The 21,092-nt window shown below is 37.9% G+C and overlaps 1 protein-coding gene across 2 annotated transcripts in view; it reads right to left on the bottom strand.

Moving 5' to 3' along the window:
- Positions 1–21,092, bottom strand: part of GNAL (G protein subunit alpha L) — a 2,475,953-nt gene that overhangs the window by 1,441,301 nt on the left and 1,013,560 nt on the right. Inside the window, exon 1 of one of the 2 annotated variants that reach the window (XM_044067361.1) lies at positions 1–647. This exon is cut by the window's left edge and continues 289 nt beyond it. The exons of the other annotated variant lie outside the window; for it this stretch is intronic. The gene's annotated coding sequence lies outside the window, so the exon portion shown is untranslated. Of the gene's footprint in view, positions 648–21,092 lie in introns of those variants that run through there. 2 annotated transcript variants of the gene reach the window in all.

The raw sequence follows: 21,092 nt of genomic DNA, 5'->3' as shown, positions 1-21,092 counted from the left end.
GAAAGATGCCCGTCAGACGGGGTGTTTTTTATTAAAAAAATCTGCTTTAAAATGTCTATAAATAACACACAATGAGAGAGAAGGGCTCCTCCTGGAAACCAGCCTAATGCTGCGCTCTCACTCTCTCTCTATTTCTCTGTAAAAATTTCTGTCTCTATTTTTGTCTCTCGAACTCACCACTGCCTCTTTCTGCAAGTGCATGAAATAACCAAAAATCAAAACCTTTCTTTCCCCCCTCTTTTAGTGTTGCTATTTCAGCTGTATAACATGCCCACGATGCAGTTTCTTCTGCACCCCTTTAATGCTGATGAGCAGACACCTCTTGGATTCTTGCTGGCAGCAGGGATAGTCACGAGTTCAAAGCTCAGCCCAGGTGGAACAGTTGTAGTTGTACAATTCAACAGTTGTAAAAGTGCAGCCTTAGAATGTACAGGACAATGCAGTGTAACCCAGGTTTGGAGTAGCACGAAGTCTCCTTTCACTCCGTTGTCACTCTAAATCAGGTGCTCGATAAATAGCGTCTAACTTGCAATCCACATTTCCTTTATGTCTCTTCCTTCAGGAGCTATATTCCAGATTTTGTCTGGAAAGAGGCTGCGGCAGAAGCACGATAGTTTAACCTGTCGCTTGTGAGTCTGAAATCACAACAAAATGCTTGGACCTGGCACAGACACAGTACATAAGAAGGCAGAAACAGAAAGTAAGCAGCTCCACCTCCATCCTGAAAGGGCGTATTCAGTGACTGTTGTCACTTTCACTTAGTGCTGGGACTCAGCACCGCCAGTAATTCCAGGCTCTTGGAGAGCACCAGCAATTACATGACCACGGCTTTGTGGAAAACTTCTAACCCGTAAACTTTGACTTTCTATCTTATATTAAGGTGCCCCTTCTAGTCAGTGTACTGTGCTACAGAAATAGTACACTTAGAAAACAGCACTACATATTCAGACTGTATTACCTCTGCTGATGACCGGTTAAAGCAAGCAGGAAAGTGCATTGCTTGTTGAATGCAATGTTTATGTTTGCATTTTATTTTATTTTTTCTGACTGAAACAGAAATAGGTCCTTTAGGATCAGTGCTCTATCTCAGTCAAAACATCAAAACAGGCAGGCACATGCACACACATATACAGATAGATAGTTAAACAGACAGACAGATCTGTCTATCTACATGAAATATATATTTGCATATATAATGCACAGGTGTTCTTGTATTATTCTAGCTATAGTCAGTATTAGGGGTAAAATCTCATGTATTAGCATAGTATTTTAATCCATACGTCACGCATCTATATCAGCATATCGAATGCTGAAAACGCCGAATGCAATTTCATCGAACTGAAATGTTCAAAATCTCAAAAGAGCGAACTGACAGAACATCAATTTCTTTCCCAGGGAAAGAAATCGGTGTTCCGTGCAAAAAAAAAAAAAAAAAAAAGTTTAATACTTTAAACACTAACAGAAGTGCCCCCCACACCTCCCCGACTTAAATATACCAACTCCGAGGCCACACCACAGTGGAGGAAATAGCAAACTCCGATGATGGCCCACCAATTTCTTTCCCTGAGAAAGAAATCAATGTTCCATCAGTTCGCTCTACTGAGAATTCGAACATTTCAGTTCGATGAAATTAAATTTGGCGTTGTCAACATTCGAAATACTGATAGGAACCCTGCCTTACAGCTGTCCAGCTGTTTGTCTGGTATTTTTGCTCTGTTCCTCATAAAATTTGTATCTTTCTGGCAAATCACTTAATATTGCAGTCCCCAAACAATGACAGAAATGTACCTTTCTGACTTCATATCCTTCAGAAATGCATGTTGATATGTAACCTGCTATTTTATCAACTTTCTAAGTTTAAGAACAGTATTTAAAATCTGTCCCTGACTTTGGCTTTTTGTTCCCCCCCCCCCCCATTATTTTGGCTTTGCCCAGATTTCTTTTGCTAAGATGTTCAAAGGTATGTTTTTTATATACAGTTTTCAAGAGTGATGAAATTGAGCAGAAAGACAGGCGCATGGATGGGTTTGCAGGAATTGTATTTCTGCATTTTTCTTTTACCTGTATAATGAATGACATTCTTTTTTTTTTTTTTTGAAAATCTTTTTATTTTATTATCTTATAGACAAACAATATAAACCACAGAAGAACACTGTACAAACATCAACAAAAACTATATACAACTATACATTGCCCATATCATTCACAATATATACAACAGATAATACATTAAGGATATATAATAATGAATGACATTCTTAATATTTCAACAGTTGCAACTTCACACAAAACGCAATTAGGTTCATTTATCATTTGAAAAAAATCAGTTGCATTTTTGTTAGTTTTCTATGTCATCTTCAATATCTCTGATAACCTATGTCTTGGCATAGCTACCTGGTTGCGGGGCTGTGGTGGTATTTATTTTTTATTTATTATTTGTTACCCAGCTGGACCTTTTTCACTAAGTACCTGGCAAAAATGGCAAACTTCCTCATAAAATTGTGTGTTTCTCTGCGTGTATTATATCTATATCTATATACCTAGTGATATAGATAAATTACATATATATATGATGTATATGTATGTATATATACCAAACAAAAGGGTAAAAAGACTACACAAACAAACCATTCAGTAAAAACTGCAAGATAGACTTGGCCAAGCTAAAGTCTTCACTGTGTAATACCTTAAACCTCCTGTAGTAGAGGCCCATGGGATACATGGAAATGACATCTTAAAGACATTCCAGTATTTCAGCTATACGGCTACGGAATGCCCATGACTTTTTACTTTTTTCAGTCTTCATGGGTACATTAAAACCAATAAAGCACTGTCAGTACTGCATAAGTGGATTGCTTGGCAATACTTTAGAAACACTGGGCATAAAGCCCTATCTGATGCCCATAAATATTAAGGAGCCTGCAAAATATTCCAAACAACATCCTAGCAAATCATAAGAATGTTACACACACCTCCACTACAGGAGGTTTACAATATTACACAGTGAAGACTTTAGCTTGTTTTAGTATTTCCTGCAGTTTTTACTGAATTTTGTTGTCTTTTTAACCTTTTCTATTTATGGACATAGGACCATAGGATCATAGCAAGTTACTAGGCTACTGTCCCTCAGGCCCTTTTAAGCCTAGCAAATAAATTAGCCCATGTTCCCACAAGTCAGCACCCAATGCTGCTGTCCAGCTGGGACACGGGTGGAATCCTAGGGGTGTCTTTTCTATTTCCCGTCCAGTCATCCAGGTTCCTCTTAAAGAGAGATAATGAAGTACTCTGCCTGATAAGGAGAGGGAGTCTATTCCACAGATGGGGAGTCTGTGGGAGTCAAATCTCTCCCTCCAGCAAGTCCTATTGATGTCGCAGACCAAGTTGAGGTTTTGCATGCAGGTCATGTGAGTGGAGTTTGGCTTGCGGATATGCAGCAATTTCATCAAGGTCGGGTCAGCAATCACTCTGCATACCAGACACAGATCATGTCTGAGGAGTCTATATGAGATGGAGTAGAGGGACAGGGCTTTTAGCCTATCCATGTAGGATAGATTTTTGAAGCCCTAGATTCTCCTGGTCAGGAACCTCCGTGGTCTCTCCAGCTGCTGCATGTGCTTCATGAGGTACATGCCGTAGGGGGTGTTATACTCGATGATGAGTCTGATAAGGAAGGTATACAGGGAATTTATGACTTCCTTCTTCCTGGAAGAAATACCCTTACTAATGAGGTGAGTCATGTAGAAAGTTCTTTGTACAATGGAGGCAACATGGTGGTCAAAAGTTAGACTGCTGTCAACTTGGGTGCCAAGGCCCTTCACAACTGCTTGTGCGCTTAGGACATTGTTGTCAATGTGATAATTTGTAGAGACATCACTCTTCCCCAAAGGGGATGATGATGTATTTTTTGGCATTTATTTTGAGGCCGTGCTTCTGGCACCAGTTATTTTTCTGGGTGAGACCCTCTTGTAGTATGTCTACATCACTAGGGTAGTTGATGACAGCACCCAGTTTGCAGTCATCTGCAAACTTGGTCAGCCATAGACCTCTGGTTTTGGCTTACACCTTAGAGAAGTATATCCCAAACAGCAGAGGGCCCAAGACCAATCCTGGGGTAAGCCACTCATTATGGGTCTACTACTTGAGGTAGCTTCCCCTATTTTACTGAGTGAGTTCTATTATTGAGCCAGTTATCTAACCATCTGGTCACATACAGATTTATGCCAAGCTGGGATAGTTTATCTATTATGCCCAAGTGGGGAATAGTGTTGAAGGTCTTGGCCACATCAAGGTACATGGCATGCACCATCTTCCCCTCATCCATGGTTTTGATGACTGATTCAAAGAAGTCTACCACATTTAACAGGCATGACCTCCTCTTGACAAAACCAAACTGTGGGATCAAGCATTTGGAGGTTGCCGATGTCCTTGTTAATGTGGTCCATGATAATGTGTTCCATGACCTTGCAAATCAGACTAGTTAGGTTGATGGGTCTATAATTGCCTGGATCGGTGGGTGCTCCACCTTTCTGCAGAGGGATGATGGTGACTGTCCTCCATTTGGCTGGGATGAAACCAGTACTCAGGCTTAGGTTGGGTAGGATGCTTAATGGGGCTGCGGGTTCCTGCTTGAGATGATGTAGGATGCAGCCTGGGATGTTATCGGGACCCATATTGAAAGGGCAATAGTACTTGTTCCCTAGAAATAAGGAGTGGGGGCAGGTGCTGGGCATATCCTGGATTACTGATGTACAGATGTACAGTACAGAGAGGTGAATTTTTCACTGAACCTGTCTGCCAACAGTTTGGTTCTATCCACTGCATTTGTGTATGTGGTGTCATTGACCATCAGTTCTGAGCAGATTTAGGTGTTTCCCCTTAGAGTGTGGACATATGTGAAGAAGGCCTTATGACTGTCTTTAGTAGATGTGGCCAATTTGGACTCAAAGCTAGCTTTGGAGAACTTCACTAATATCCTTATTTGCCTGTTTAGGCCAAGGAGAGATTGCTTCCAAATTGGCACCTGTTTTTACTTGGTCCTGGACACCAATGTTTTCCTTTTCGTTGTAGAGTTTATGTATAGCCAATGGCCACCAGACCAGTTTACTCTTCCATGAGGAGTAGGATTTTGTCATGTCAGGTATTGATGAATCCATGCATTTATATAAATGGTCGTATAATACTTTGGTGTAGGTTTGGACTTTAGTGCCAGTTCCTACTGTTGGGGAGGAGGCTGTGAAACTGTTCAGACCTTCCCTCATTAGGTTGCAATCAGCTTTGGAGAAGCTTTATTGTTTAACCCTAGCTGGTGGGGGGGGTTCAGGGGAGATGGTGGCTTTGAAGGTGACCACTTTGTGGTCTAATCTTACCAGGAATGATGACACTGAGGGGATGCTGCAGTGGTTTCCTGTGCTGGTTAGTACCAAGTCCAAGAAGTTGTCACCTCTCGTGGGGGTGTCAACCAGCTGGTCCAAGGCATTGGCTTTAATGAAGTCAAGGAATCTTTGAGCATTTGTGTTCTGGCTCAAGTAGTTCTTCCAATCAATGGATGGGTAGTTAAAATCGTCCAGGATCAGGGAATAGGGTTGAATCTTATTAGATTTGAGGAGGTCCTGGTAGGTGGCATGGGTGTCCTGAGTCAACGCTGGGGGCCTGTAGCTAACTATGATTTGAACAGGGGTCTTGTCAACCATTAACTGCACCTGGAATGTCTCTTGGGCATCATACTGTTTGACCAGTCAGGAGGTGTGTATATCTTTAATATATATATATTGAAATGCCACCTCCTTTGGCTTTGCTATCTTCAGTTTGGGGTCTGTATGTATGATAGGATGAATAACCATGTAAGGCTGGGGTGCTCTCCGCAACTTTGAACCAGGTTTCTGTGACTGCACAAATGCCAGCATCTTCCATGGTTAAGAATGCTTGTAATGAGTGCAGTTCATATTTCTCAACCTCTCAGTGCAAGAAATCTGGACAAAGCCAGAAATAATGGTGGACAAAGGACCATAAATAGGGACAGATTTTAAATATTGATCCTATAAACTTAGAAAGTTGCTAGAATAACAGATTTTGTATTATTATGTATTTTCTGAAGGATATGAAGTCTGAAACTCAAATTGCTATAATTATTTAGTATTATTTAGTCACTTCAATGGGTGGCCACGGTGGTGCAGTGGTTAGCATTGCCGCCTCACAGCAAGAGGTTCTCTGGTTCGATCCTCAGCTGGGGTGCCTTCTGTGCGGAGTCTGCATGTCCTCCCTGTGGTCACGTGGGTTTCCTCGGGGTGCTCCGGTTTCCTCCCACATCCCAAAGACATACTGCAGGTGGATTGGACACTCTAAATTGGCCCTTGGTGTGAGTGTATGCATGTGTGTGCCTTCTGTGGAAGGTTGGGTGCCAGGCTGGCAACTCGACACCATAAAAAACTCCACTGCTAATCATGAGCAGACAAGGTGATCCGCTGTGGCGACCCCTAACCGGGAAAAGTTGAAAGAAGACGAAAGATTTAGTCACTTCAATCCTCAATGATTTGCCAGAAAACCACAAATTTTATGAGGAACAGACCAAAAAATATGAGGCAAAAATCTGGACATTCTGTGAAAAGCTGGACAGCTGAGAGGTAAGTTTCATGTTGAGACTCCTAGCGTTCAGCAGCACGACCTTTAAATTGCATTTAGATGAAAGTCTCATGTTGGTAGTTTTGACCTCAAGAGATTGCCTAAAAAGGCACTATGGGGAGGCAGCAGCCTTTGCCAGGAGCCTGAAGCCCAAGGGAAACAGATGAAGGCCATCTCTGGCGAAACATCATGGTCTGTCAGTCATGTCTTCCCAGGCCACCAAGTACTGGATCCCCTTAGAATGACACCAGAAACTAAGCATTGAGGCATCATTCTGGGTGACGGTAGGATGCTGCTTAAGGCTAGTGACATACCTGCCTGGGACAAATATTTGGTGAGCTCGATCATGTCCTTCTTCATATAGTCCAGACAGGTATGTCCGAAGTCATTCACACCAACATGTACTGTGACAGAGTCATAGCAGTACTTGTTGAGGGACTTGAGTGCATGGGTGATATGGCAGATTCTGGAAACTGACAAACAACTTACTGTGACATTCTCCTTATCCAAACTGGTGAGGGGCACATCTATGTGTCTCATAATGGACTCTCCTATGATTAATATATTGGGTTTATGGTTAAGCCTTAATGGCTGTGAGACACCGGCATGTGGACTATGTGCAGTGTGTGTTGTGGTAGGCTGTGGAGTTTGCATATGTTTTTGTCTTGGAGGTCTCTTTTGTTTAGGTATGTTTTTGTTAAGAATCTCCATATATGTTCATGTGTGTTGTGTTGGTGTGGGTGATGTTTGATGTGTGGTGTTTGTGCAGACAAACTTCTCAGTGCCAGGTATATTGGCTTGTGAGGGAGAGATTCAGTAAAAATGAAAAAGATGGAGAAACACAGCAGGAACTATAAAACTGTTTTAATCCGGTTAGCGCTTTCACATCAGAGATGCTTCTTCAGACCATAAATTTCATCAAAACTGAGTTAACTGTATATACACCCCCTTACTATCAATTAAGACATCATTTACACGCTCATTAATCAATTAGGTTATACAATCCATTTAAAGGTAAATACATTTTATGTAACCCATACATCCTTACATATCCTATATAAAATTACCTACTAGCTACTAAAATACATGCTATAAAAAATAAGTATAAAATTATACTAAATACGACTATAAATTACTGACGTCTCATTTTTAAGTAAGGTTTAATAGACGTCCTGTCATTCAACCCAGGTTCCTTCTCAGCTTGCAGTTCTATTATCCATCTCAATTCACTTAGTTCCAATTTGTTTTTCATGTCCCCCAAGTGTAAATCCTGACAGATACATTCTATCACTTTAAACATAAAATGATGTGTTCTATCTATCTATTATACGGAATAAAGATATAAGGTTTTACTTCTACTTTTGCATTACAGAGTAAGGAGTCTTATTTTAAAATACATTGTGGTGAGACCAATTTCTTCTTTTTGTTTGAATTCTTGTTCTGGACTTGTGAAATTTGGTCTCTTGAACAGAGCGGTTGCATCTTTTAGTTTGCTTTTTGCCATTTTTGTGGTGCGACTGCCTGACACGATGGATCAGCCTAATGTTGAACTAGACTATCGGCCAGAGACGAGGGATACCAGTACTGCTCTTCAAGGATTGTTACATTGTCAAACCAACCCTTTATTGGCTCTGGACCTGGAAGACACCACGGAAGTCAGAAACTTACCTAATACGGATGAAAATTTTAATGATTTTTTCAAACTCTCCAAAGAGTTTGAAGAGGATTTATACAGATTGCAGCGCTATGCCTGGCAAAGGCAGCACTTGGAAGCTTCATTACATTTCCGTGTGGTACCCAGGGGCATGCGGGTTCTCTGCATGCCCACATATGGAGAAAGCCATCCCACTCTTTTAAAAAAATGGCAAGACCTCAATATTGAGTTAGGGCTCAGCTATATGAGACTTCTCATTGAGCATTTTTCACCCCTAGAAGCAGAATTGCGTGTAAAGATTGATGTAGCCTACAAAAATCTTGCTTCCCGTTTTAAATCAGAACACTGCAAGTTAAAAGTACAGGACATTTGTGTGCGTATTAACACTTTTAGAGAGAAGCTGAAACAAACAAAGCTAAAAAAACTTCAAAGGGGCTATAGAGATTTTTCTCTCGGTCAGATATTTGTTTGGCCAAGGTACAATGCAACGCAAGTGCGTCAGCGTATTGATGACGCACCTGTTGATCTAGCTTCTTCTTCAAGAGTTAATTTTCAACCCGTTGACAGTAACTCTGGGTTTTCAACGAACCTTACAGGTCCGAATATAGGACCTGTGTCTCCTGCGGCTATTAACAATAGGGAACGGGTTTCAGCGGTTTCTGTGACTCCACCGCCCAACCAACAAGCTTTTTTGGACATTACAACAGAGACTGCTTTAGGAGCGATACCTAAGGCTAAGCAAGACAATCGTTTTTTACCCTACCCCATAAAACAAGTAACTCGCAACAGGGGGCGATCAAGCAGCAGAGGACCCAGGAAGCGAAAATTTACAGGAGAAAGGTACGAAGACTTGAGAAAAGCAAGAAATTGACCGTCTTACCTTATAATTTGTCTAGTTTTGTACTGGATGATTCAGATATTGCGCTGTTAAGCAGAGGCTTAAATTTCATCCCTGCATTATGTAGTAGATTAACAGATACCTTGTTTGATCTACGCTTGTTTTGTAGATCAGTTTCACTTAAAGTGTTTTTTAAGGACACTAATGAAACAACTACGAGTTTTAACATGTCTTTTAAACATAAAAGCAACTTTGTTCCGATACCATCAGTAAGTGTGGAAAGTTTTCAGAAAACATGTGAAAGTGATTTTTATAAACTGTTTTCCAAGCACAATAAGAGGGCAGCTTATGTGAATCTCTCCTCAGCAGAATTTAAATCATTAACTAAACTGAAGACAATGACTGAAGTAGTCATTAGACCTGCTGATAAGGGAGGTGGAATTGCCATTTTTAATACACAGGATTATGAGACACTTATGTTAGATCTACTGTCTGATTTTAGTACATATAGGATTGTCAGTTTGAATGATATTAACAAAGTCATTATGAATGTACAAGAAACCCTTAATGAACTACTTTATTGTAGACAGATTAACATTGACTTACATAAATATTTCTTCATTGAACACCCATTAATACCGGTAGTCAAAGGACTACCCAAGATTCACAAGCAAGTCACACCCATTCCTATGAGACCTATAGTTTCAGGAAAGGGGTGGGTCACTTCAAATATTTCTAAGTACATTGAGCATAGTCTTAGACCACTTGTGAACTCTATTCCAACTATATTGAAGGATTCTTATGAATTATTAGACAGCATTCTACAATTGAAGTTAGAGAGAGCACCTGGCAAGTACCTTTTAGTGACACTGGATGTAAAAAATTTATTTACCTCCATTCCGAATGAAATAGGTCTAGAAGCCATTAGGGAGTTATTAGTCAGTGAACCTACTTTTACTGGTGACAAAATTATTTTAATTTGTCAACTTCTTGAGTTAGTTCTCAGTAATAACATCTTCATGTTTGGCAATGTTAATTATCTACAAACATGGGGGGTTGCCATGGGCACCCCCTGTGCCAATACATATGCCAACCTGGTGGTTTTTAGCTGGGAAAAGAGGTATTTATTTGATCATCCTACTTTTAGTAAAGTAAAGTACTATAGACGTTTTGTTGACGATGTACTAGTCGTATGGGAAGGTACACAGGAAGATTTTGAGCAGTTCTTAGGATATTTAGAAACTACAACAACTTATCTTAGATTCACTATGGACTCCTCATTCACTAAGGTAAACTTTCTAGATGTGACTCTTACTCTGACCGAAGAAGGTAGCATTACATCTTCTATATATAGGAAACCATGTTGGACTAACACTTTGCTTAGCTTCGACAGTATGCATCCGAGGCACACATTTTCAGGCATAGTGAAAAGCCAATTCATAAGGATCTCAAAACTATGCAAGTCCAATACTACATTATTTAAAGAAGCGGACAAGTTGGAGTCTTTATTTATTGATAGAGGCTATAATCATGAACTAGTTAAAAGCATTAGACAAGACATAATAAAAGATCAAGTTATAATAGATGCTACATCAGATAAAGTGATTAGGAATGGGGGCAGAGGTGCACTTACAGGAATAAGGGGTCCACAATATAATTCCAAAGCCTTGAAATATGTTATTAAATATACCAGTGATGTGAAACAGATTGAGAATATTATTAGTAAAAACTGGAACATACTAATTACAGATGAGTTAGGGAAAAGCATAGTAGAACATACTAATTACAGATGAGTTAGTGAAAAGCATAGTAGGTGATAAACCTAGATTTCTGTATGAGAATTGTCCTAATCTGAAACAAATTTTATGTGACACTTTCATTCATAATAATAGTACAGCAGTTACCGTTAATAACAAACTAGGTACTTTTCCGTGTAGAAGTTGTAACAGATGTTCCTATATTTCAACATCACAAATATATACTCATCCGTTTTTGAACTTTAAGTTCACTCCCAGGTTCTATGCCACTTGTTTGACAAAAAATCCTATATATTTAGCAACTTGCAACAAATGTACAGCTTTTTATGCTGGCCTTACTAAACGTAGGCTAACTGATAGAATTTATAACCATCTGTATGAAATCAAGAAAGGTAGTGATAACAATGCCTTAGCTCTACATATTAAGGAGAACAAAGAACATATTTTTTGTTTTAGGATTTTAGAAGTTGTGCCATTGAATAAGAGAAGAGGTGATACAAGTAATATGTTAGCCATGGCAGAGTTAAAATGGATTTTTAGATTGGGAGCTCACCTCTCTCCAGGTTTAAATAAATTTGTCTCCATTAAACCTATATTAAATAACAGATGGTGATTTAATGTTGCTAAAAAACATTTTTAGATGGAATATCAGCATTCTCTACCTGAAAACATTGAGCATGATATTTAAATGTATGCTATAATCAGGTTTTTATGCATTAATTGTTCATTAAGGTGTTAATGTCTTATTTTAGTGTAATTTTTAATATTTTAGGATTTTTTACATCAATTGGACATATACGATATATATTAATAGTAATTCTGTTTATTAACTTATACAAATATAAAAAGATATATATTTTTTATACATTTTTATACATTTTGTATATACGTGTTATTTGATTATTTACTTATTTATTCATTTTATTGTACATTGGTTTACATAATTATGCAGTTTATATGAAGATTATGTTTACATGGACTAAGCATTAAAGTTCATGACATATAGGTTGCTTAAAAGCATTTAAAAGTGTTCATAGAGGTTTCAGGCAAAATATGAGATTCATTTTAAAATAGCTCTTTACAAGAATGGCTCCATAAGTGATATATATAAGTGGTTGGTAGCTACATCTATTGTTTGGAAGTTAGAATGAAAGGAACAAAGAATGTTAAATGCCTATTTTGTTTTTTCTGCACTTGTAATTGAATGAGGTTATGTAGGGTTGTGAGAACAGAATTTGCATATACGGTTAATTAAGTAGTAAATTGAAGACTTAATTAGTCAAGTTCCCGCCTATTTTAGTTTAAAACAGAGAGTTTTTGTTTTTAAAATTTATCTGATGAAGCATAGTTGTATCTATGTGAAAGCGCTTATCATCTTCATTGTTATACGGAATAAAGATATAAGGTTTTACTTCTACTTTTGCATTACGGAGTAAGGAGTCTTATTTTAAAATACATCGTGGTGAGACCAATTTCTTCTTTTTGTTTGTCATGATAGAATGTAGTCATAGTTCATGATTGTGTTTATATATATATATATATATATATATATATATATACAGTGGATATAAAAATGTACACACACCTGTTAAAATGGCAGGTTTTTGTGAAATAAAAAATGAGACCACAATAAATAATTTCAAAACTTTTCCCACCTTTAATGTGACCTATAACCTGTACAATTCAATTGAAAAACAAACAAATCTGTTAGGGAAAAAATGTAAAAAATGAAAAATGTACAATAAGCTGGTTGCATAAGTGCGCACACCCTTAAATGAATACTTTGTTGAATCACCGTTTGCTTTAATTACAACATTCAGTATTCTTGGGTACACACCTGCCATCAATTAAAAAGACTCTGATTAACCCCAAATAAAGTTCAGCTGCCCTAGTAGGATTTTCCTGACATTTACCAAGTTGCCTGCTACAACAAACACCATGGTTCACAGAGAGCTTACAAAGCATCAAAGGGATCTCATTGTTGAAAAGGAAAAGTCAGGAGAAGGGTACAAAAAAATTTCCACAGCATTGGATATACCATGGAACACAGTGAAGACAGTCATCAAAAAGTGGAGAAAATATGGGACAACAGTGACATTGCAAAGAACTGGACATCCCTCCAAAAGTGATGAAAAGACAAGACGAAAACTAGTCAGGGAGGCTGCCAAGAGACCAACAGCAACACTGAAGGGGCTCCAGAAATTTCTAGCAAGTACTGGTCATGTACTACATGTGACAACAATCTCCCATATTCTCCATATGTCTAGCCTATGGGGAAGGGTTGCAAGACGGAAGCCTTTTCTTACACAGAAAACATCCAGGCCCAGCTAAATTTTGCAAAACAATACATTGTATCCCATAAGCATGTGGGAAAATGTGTTATGGTCTGATGAGACCACGGTTGAACTTTCTGGCCAAAATTCCAAAAGGTACATTTGGCGCAAAAACAACACTTTGCATCACCAAAAGAACACCATCCCCACAGTGAAGCATGGTGGTTGCAGTACCATGCTTTGGGGTTGCTTTTCTTCAGCTGGAACTGGGGCTTTAGTCAATAAAGAAAGAGTACCTCCTAATGCTAAAGTACAGCTATCAGTAACAAGTAAAAACAGTATTCAAAATTAAACACTGTACAACAATGGCCAATGAAGTAAAGTTCTCTTGGAGAATAGGTAGTGTGATTAAATGATATAAAACTTAAAAGTGCAACATATATAGCAAAAAACTTGCATACATTTCCAGTACTTAAATTAAATGCACTTACAAGATATTCACGCTGTGAATGCAGTTATACCATAGCGAAATGATGGCTCCAAAGTTTCCAGTCTTATGATGGCTTCAAAGTATCCAATCTTTTTGGTCTGATATGCAAAGTATCCACACTGAAGATGTAGTAGCTGCTATGTGACTGTGATGAACTGTGATAACAGCTTAACCAGTCTAACAGATCAAATAAAAGCTTCTAGCTTTAATGGCAGTTAAAATCCTTTTATTGTAGGAAAAGTTAAAATCTTCATTTCAAGTTAAAATCTTGATGTAGAATAAAACAGTCCCTATGTATTCCAAACGATAAGCGCTTTCGGTATCTTCTTCAGATCGTAGAGATTGGGACTGGAAGTTCCTTTTTATAGTGCTTGCTTCCTTTACTGTTGAGACAATCATTCAATCATCACACTGTCAATCAGCTGTTTAAACACACCAATCCTCTTTCCTCTCAGCTGGGGGTGTTCCATTTCCTATACCTTTTGCTTTTGAGGGGTGTGACCAGTCATGAATTATTAAGCCAGACACACCTCCATGTTAGCTGATAGTTGGTCTTCTAGCTTTTAGTATAGGTTTCAGTGGGATGATGTTATTCAAGCCTGGCTCAATATCAGCACGGAGGTTCACAATCCACTTACTCTCCCTGCATTCAGTAATATTCTCAATGTCGCTTTTCCTTATTCCACTATATACATTCTCTATCACCTTATAAGTGAAAGAATGACCGACATTTCTTTCAGCATGTGTTCCTAAAGCATTACGTGGATCTTTACTGGTAATGTCTCTTTGATGTCTCAAAATGCGATTTTTAAACATCTGATTAGTTTTTCCTACATAGAATACAGGGCATAGTTTACAGGTAGCCATGTACACCACATTAGGGGTTATACAAGTGGCTTTGACATTAAAGGTGTATTTCTTCTTTGTCCTTGGATGTTCAAATTCGTTATTACAGTCAATCAGTGGGCATGCTGTGCAGTGGCCACACTTGGACGTGCCTTTATGTCCAACGATTTTATGTTTGCTAAACCCATCCTTTGTGCAAAGCAAGCTCTTTAAATTTTTCTTATTCTTGTAGCCAAAGCATGGTGTTTCACCTACAATGTCTTTTAGCTTGGCATCCTGGGTGAGGATTGGCGAAAACTGCCTTATTATGGATTTAACTTGTGTGTTGTCTGTGCTGTAGGTTAACATCACTCTGGTGGTTCTGTCTTCTGTCTTGTTTTTCTTTGGGATAACTTCTTGAACATTCACATCTTTTTCATTATAGCCTCTCTTTATTAGGTTTTGTCGTAGAAACAAAATTTCATTTTCTCTTGTCTCATCTTTGCTACATCTTTTATGTATTCTTTGTGTTTCATTTCGCATAATATTTTTAGTGACATGTTTAGGATGCATGCTGCTTTTCAACAAGTAATGATTTATCCATGTATTTTTTCGGTGTAATTCGGTTTCCAACATGTTTTTGTTAAGAATAACATTCACATCCAAAAATGCAACTTGATTATGAGAGTGTTCTGCTGTAAAGCTTAGAAAAGTAGTAGTCTTATTTAGATATTGATGGAATGATTCAAATTTTGGTACGGTTCTTTCCCATAAAATAAAAAGATCATCCACAAATCGACCATAAAATTTGATGCATTCATACCATGTATTATTTGAGTTCAATACATGCTCCAATTCCCAGTCTACAAGTACAAGATTTGAGTAGCTGTTCGCACAAGGGGTGCCCATGGCTACCCCCCATTTTTGCCAATAGATTGATGTACCATACACAAAATAATTATTTTCCAGTATTAAATCTAATAAAGCACAAATCCTATTGGTTTCATTAACATTTTTTTTGTGGCTTAAGATCTACACATACACACACATATGCACACACACACACACACACACACACACACACACACACACACACACACACACACACACACACATAATCAGAATCACATTTATTGGCTAAGTATGCATGCATACAAACAATTTGACTCCAGTTTCAGTGACTTTCCAAGTATGAATTACATAAATGACATACATGCAACTATAAAGAACAAGAGAAAAGAGTAAATATACAAATACATATACGTACAAGGTGCAAAGTGCAACTCAGTGCAAGAAATACTGAAATAAAGTCTGAAAGAAAAAAGTATCAACAATATGTAAACACTGCAGAATCCTCGGAGGCTTGGGAAAAAGAATACCCCAACCCAATAAGCTGAGTTAACCGTTTATAAACTTGATGACCTGTGGGAAAAAACTATTCTTATATCTGCTTGTTTTGGTGCGTATTGATCTATAACACATGGCTGATGGCAATAATTCAAAAAGATGATGGCCTGGATGTGAAGGGTCAGTGATGGTCTTCCTTGCCCTTTTCAAGACTCTGGAATAGTACAGGAGGGAAAATTAGCATGAATGATATTTTTGACAGACCTGACTATTCGATGTAACCTATTTTTGTCATGATTAGACAGAGATCCAAACCACACTGTTATGGATGAGCTGAGAACAGACTCAATGACTGCTGTATAGAACTGAATCAACAGTTCCTGTGGGAGGTTGAACTTCCTCAGCTGTTGCAGAAAGTACATTCGCTGTTGCGCCTTTTTTGACCGTACATTGGTCTCCCACTTCAAGTTCTGCGAGATTATAGATCCCAAAAACTTGAAAGATTACACAACTGACACAGCAGTATTAAACATAAAGAGGGGGGCTAATATTGTAGTACCACTCCTAAAGTCCACTGTCATCGCCCCCCGCACACATACACACACACACACACACACATATATATATATATATATGTATATATATATATATATATATATATATGTATATATATATATATATATATATATATATATATATATGTATATATATATATATATATATATATATATATATATAAATATATATATGTGTGTGTGTGTGTGTATGTGCATGTATTAAGAAGAGATTAACACTGAAGAAGGACGTATTTGTCTGAAATCTTTGTTTTATTAAAAAGGATTTACACAACGCTGTGGACCTTGCTTTTGTTGGTATTTGGACTTTTTGTTTGCCAGCTCCACTTTATCTTTGGTTCACTTTTTTGCTTTTTGTATTATTAAGAAGAGACCAGAGTACCTGAGGAAATCCAAAGATAGTTTTTGGCTATCATGAGTAGTGATGGCCCCTGGTGCTACAAGGGAGCTTACCAATGAAACATGATGCATAATCTTAACCACTAGCCTCTGGTCATCAGAGGGAAGCTTAAGTGACACAATACAGCAGAAGTAGGTATATGTACATAACAATGTCCAACAATAAGTCCATTATAAGAAAACAACTAAACATACAGGGGTGTTATGAGGTTTGTCACTACAGGTAGAAGATCCCCTTGCTACTAGAAATCAATTACTTTCCTTTAATTCTATTCTGGAAATCATTAGAAAATGATGTCTGTTTTTTTCTTTTGATATTATTTTGTATTGTTTTTAATTTTATTTAACATGCGCAGCTAACTGCAGATCTGCATGTGCATTTGTGTCTCTGAGTGTGTTTGTGTGTGTGTGTGTGTGTGTGTGTGTGTGTGTGTGTGTGTGTGTGTGTGTGTGTGTGTGTGTGTGTGTGTGTGTGCTTTTGTGAAAGGTATGTATACGTGTGTGTGTGTGTGTGTGTGTGTGTGTGTGTGTGTGTGTGTGTGTGTGTGTGTGTGTGCGTGCGTGTGCTTTTGTGAAAAGTATGTATACCTGTGTGTGTGTGTTTGTGTGTGTGTGCATTATGTGTGGTGTTATATGTTTGTGTGTCTGTGTGCATGTCTTTCAGTTTTGTGTCATTCATTTGTATGTGTTTGTGCATGTCAGTATGTGTGAACATCTTAAATTAATTTCAGAAAGCAACATATAACATTGTAGTACTTGCATGACTGAAACTGTGACATTCTGTTTTGCAGTTAGAATTTGCAGCCTTTATTTAACAATGCAGTGTTATTATGTTATAATAAGCACAATAATGAAGCTCACAAAATGTATTTGTTTTATGGCTGGGTTGGATCTGTTTTGTTTCTGTAATGCACTTTATAGCTGCGTATAAATTCTGAAAAGCATTATTTCCCAGCGTAATACGTTTCTATTATGTGAGGAGCTGTGATATCTTTTTTTCCCATTTTATGCTACCTAACAAATGTTGACAATGTAACATTATTCTGTGGTAATAAGAATTTTACCCAAACTACACTGCTTTGACTGTGGCTGGGACATGGAGTGTTTGCAGTGGAGCTGTGGCATTTTATATTTTACTCTTATATCTATGAAAATGATACAGCAAAGAAAAACATGTTTACAAGTAGACTGGCAATGTGAAAAATGCCAGCTAATAGTTTTTTTTTTTGCCATTCATTTGTCCCAGCCTGACCACTATTTAGGCAGGACTGGTGAGCAGGTAAGAACATTGACAGAGTCATGACTTCACATTGTAAACAGTCTGGATTGTTTATTCATCATTTTATTGGGCTTTATGTAGAATTGGCAGACAGACAGATGTTTTTGAGGTGTGGCCAGTCGCTTTTTATCATTCTGGATGCTCATTTTCCAATACAGCTTTAAATTTATGACAATCTGTGGTTTGGTCATAAGGTCAAGTATGATACACTCTGTGACACCACTTAGGTAAAGGAAATAAAAGCAGAAGTAAAGCATTGTGAGCCAGGAGTTTGTAAGCTGAGATAATAGCTGAAAGAATAGCCCAAAGCTGCAAAGGGAAGATTTATAACAGATTTGATTATGATGAGAAAAAGATCTTGAGTTATTAAAAACAACTATTTAACATGAAAAAGAGCATGTAAAGAGCTTTATAAGGTATAGTGCAAGGTTGTTTTTATAGGGTCGCATGAGACTAAGTTAACCTGTTGTTTTTACAGATCTGATTGATGTGAGATGTTTTTATAGCTTAAACTACTGTACGTGGTTAGAGTGTGGGATATATGATGTACTCACAACTTCTGAGCTTCAGTACAAAGTTTTTTACCCCCTTTATTTACTTGTAAATAGGAAAACTAAATTTCTAAGACACAATACTTTTAATTTCTTAGATTTGGTTATGCGTGTTTTAGAAATTGTAAGGCTGCAAAATAAAAGCCACTGATATCTTTAATCTTAATTTATTTTACTACAACTCTAGTGTGACCTTGAAGTGTGTTACCTTAATAAAGAGGATAGGGATTTACTCTTCCACATGGGAGGTGGTGCTTTGTTTCTACTCAACATTGTTTAGTTTCTAGTAATCTGATTTCTAGCAAGTTTATTTGACAAGTTTTGTCAGTAGCCAGCCCAGAAACAGATCTGACATATGAAAAATCTTTTTAACTTCTGTAGTTTGTGCAGAGGTACAAGCTCCTTCCTGTATTTTGGGGTATGAATTTCTCAGCCTCTGTCTCCCTAGCGTGTGACTTTGAGCAAGACATTTAACCAGTCAGTGCACTTGTACTAATAACTATCTATAGAGCTATAATTCAATTAATGTGCCAATAAATTAACAAGAAAAGACTCTGATACTTACAGCTGAAGTATATATATGGATCCCTATCAGCTGATTGAGTTTTCAGAAACTCGAAACTCATATCAGCGAGATGATATGATTGAATTTCAGAAAACCTGAAGCTTTTGAACGGAGACTGTGGTACAGTGAGGAACAGGAAATGTACTGTTTTCCTCAATGTAATCCGATTTCGGAGTTGTTATGTATAATTTGCAGGGGGTGTGAGGGGGGAGGGGGGCTTGACCAAATGTAAAAAAAAGATAAGATTTTTGTGTTTTTTTTAATGTTCAAGTTTTCAGAAATTCAGTCAAATCATCTTGCCAATATGAATTTTAAGTTTCTGAAAACTCGATCAACTGACATATATATAAATATAAATATATATATATATATATATATATATATATATATATATATATATATATATAAAACAAAAAAACACATGGGAGTCCCAGCATAATTCGAAATTTGGATGGTCAACCTATGTACTGTTGACCCACAATGGTTGACATATGCAAATTGTTAACAGCTGTCTGAGATCAGCAGTCTCTGGGGATTGTGCAACCTTGGAGTTAGTATTTATAACTATCAGTGATTGTGGGGGAATGCAACACAATGAGGATGCCCCCATGCAAAAAAAAAAATTAGTTTTCTTTGCATGTTTCTAGGATTAGCTTCAAAGCATGCACTGTAGTGTGTTGAAGTGTGTCGATGTCTGTCAAAGTGTGTTGGTTCCGTGGCTCAACTATTAGAAGTAGATCCATATAAGATATGTATATATCATCATCATCATTATCATCAACCCCCCCCTTTTCCCCATTTTTTCTACATGAGGTCAGGGTATCATGTTAACTGTCGCCATCTCTCTCGATTCAGTGCCACTCTCCTGCCTTCTTCAACACCCATGCCTGACTGTAGCAGATCTTCTTTCACACAATCCATCCACCTCTTTGCTGGATGTCCTCACTTCCTCTTACCTTCTTCCTGTTTATCCCAAATCTTCCTCACCAGATTGTCTTCTTTTTTACTGCACATGTTCCAAACCACTGTAATCTGTTTTCTTTGATCTTTTCTTCAATTGGAGCTACTTTTGCTTCTGCTGTTATGTCCTCATTTCTTCCCCTGTCCCACAGTGTGCATTCTACCACCCTTCTCAGGCACTTCATTTCCATCACCTCTAGCTTCTTCAACTGTTCTGCCTTTACTGCCCGAGTTTCTGTACCATTCAGTAGTACTGGTTACACAACTGTGCTGTACACCTTAATTTTCAGCTTCTTTGGCATTCTTCTGTCATAGACTACACCTGACATTCTATGCCATTTGGCTGCAGCCCCTGTGATTCTAGCTTTGACCTCTTCACTCAGACTTCTCTTCTACTCAACCACCTCTCCTAGATACATGAAGCTGTTTAAGATATATATATATATATGTGTGTGTGTGTGTGTGTGTGTGTGTGTGTGTGTGTGTTAGTGTGTGTGTGTGTATATTTTTTTAATTTTTGACATTATTCCAGTATGAATTGTATCAGCCTGCTGCTGTCTACAGTATGGCATTCACCAGTAAAGCTAGTGTAACAAGGGCCGCTATATTAGTTGCATGACCCATACTCAGAGATCAAAGTGATATTCTCTCAGTTAACAGCAGACATGCAGGTTCCACCCCTTTTGTAAAAGATAAATTGTTCACAAATCTGGTGTATGTATCCAGTCACTCAGTGTTATTCCTTGAAAAGACAAAAGCTGTCCTGTTATCCTGTCCATTGAACTACAAGTGCAGGTTAGTATTACATTCTCCTCATGCACCCATACGCTATCCTTTCCAACACCCCTTATAAAAGTGACACTAAGGGAACCTAGTCTGTAACATCAAGGATCCCTGTGTTCAATAAATTAAATTCCAGTCCTTAAAAAAATGTTTCTTTAGTAGGTAGTAATTGGAAGTC

The sequence above is a fragment of the Protopterus annectens genome, chromosome 3.part1, assembly GCF_019279795.1.
Source record: "Protopterus annectens isolate FY-2018-M chromosome 3.part1, PAN1.0, whole genome shotgun sequence".
Lineage (NCBI taxonomy): Eukaryota > Metazoa > Chordata > Ceratodontiformes > Protopteridae > Protopterus > Protopterus annectens.
This window is presented reverse-complemented; position numbering and strand designations above follow the sequence as displayed.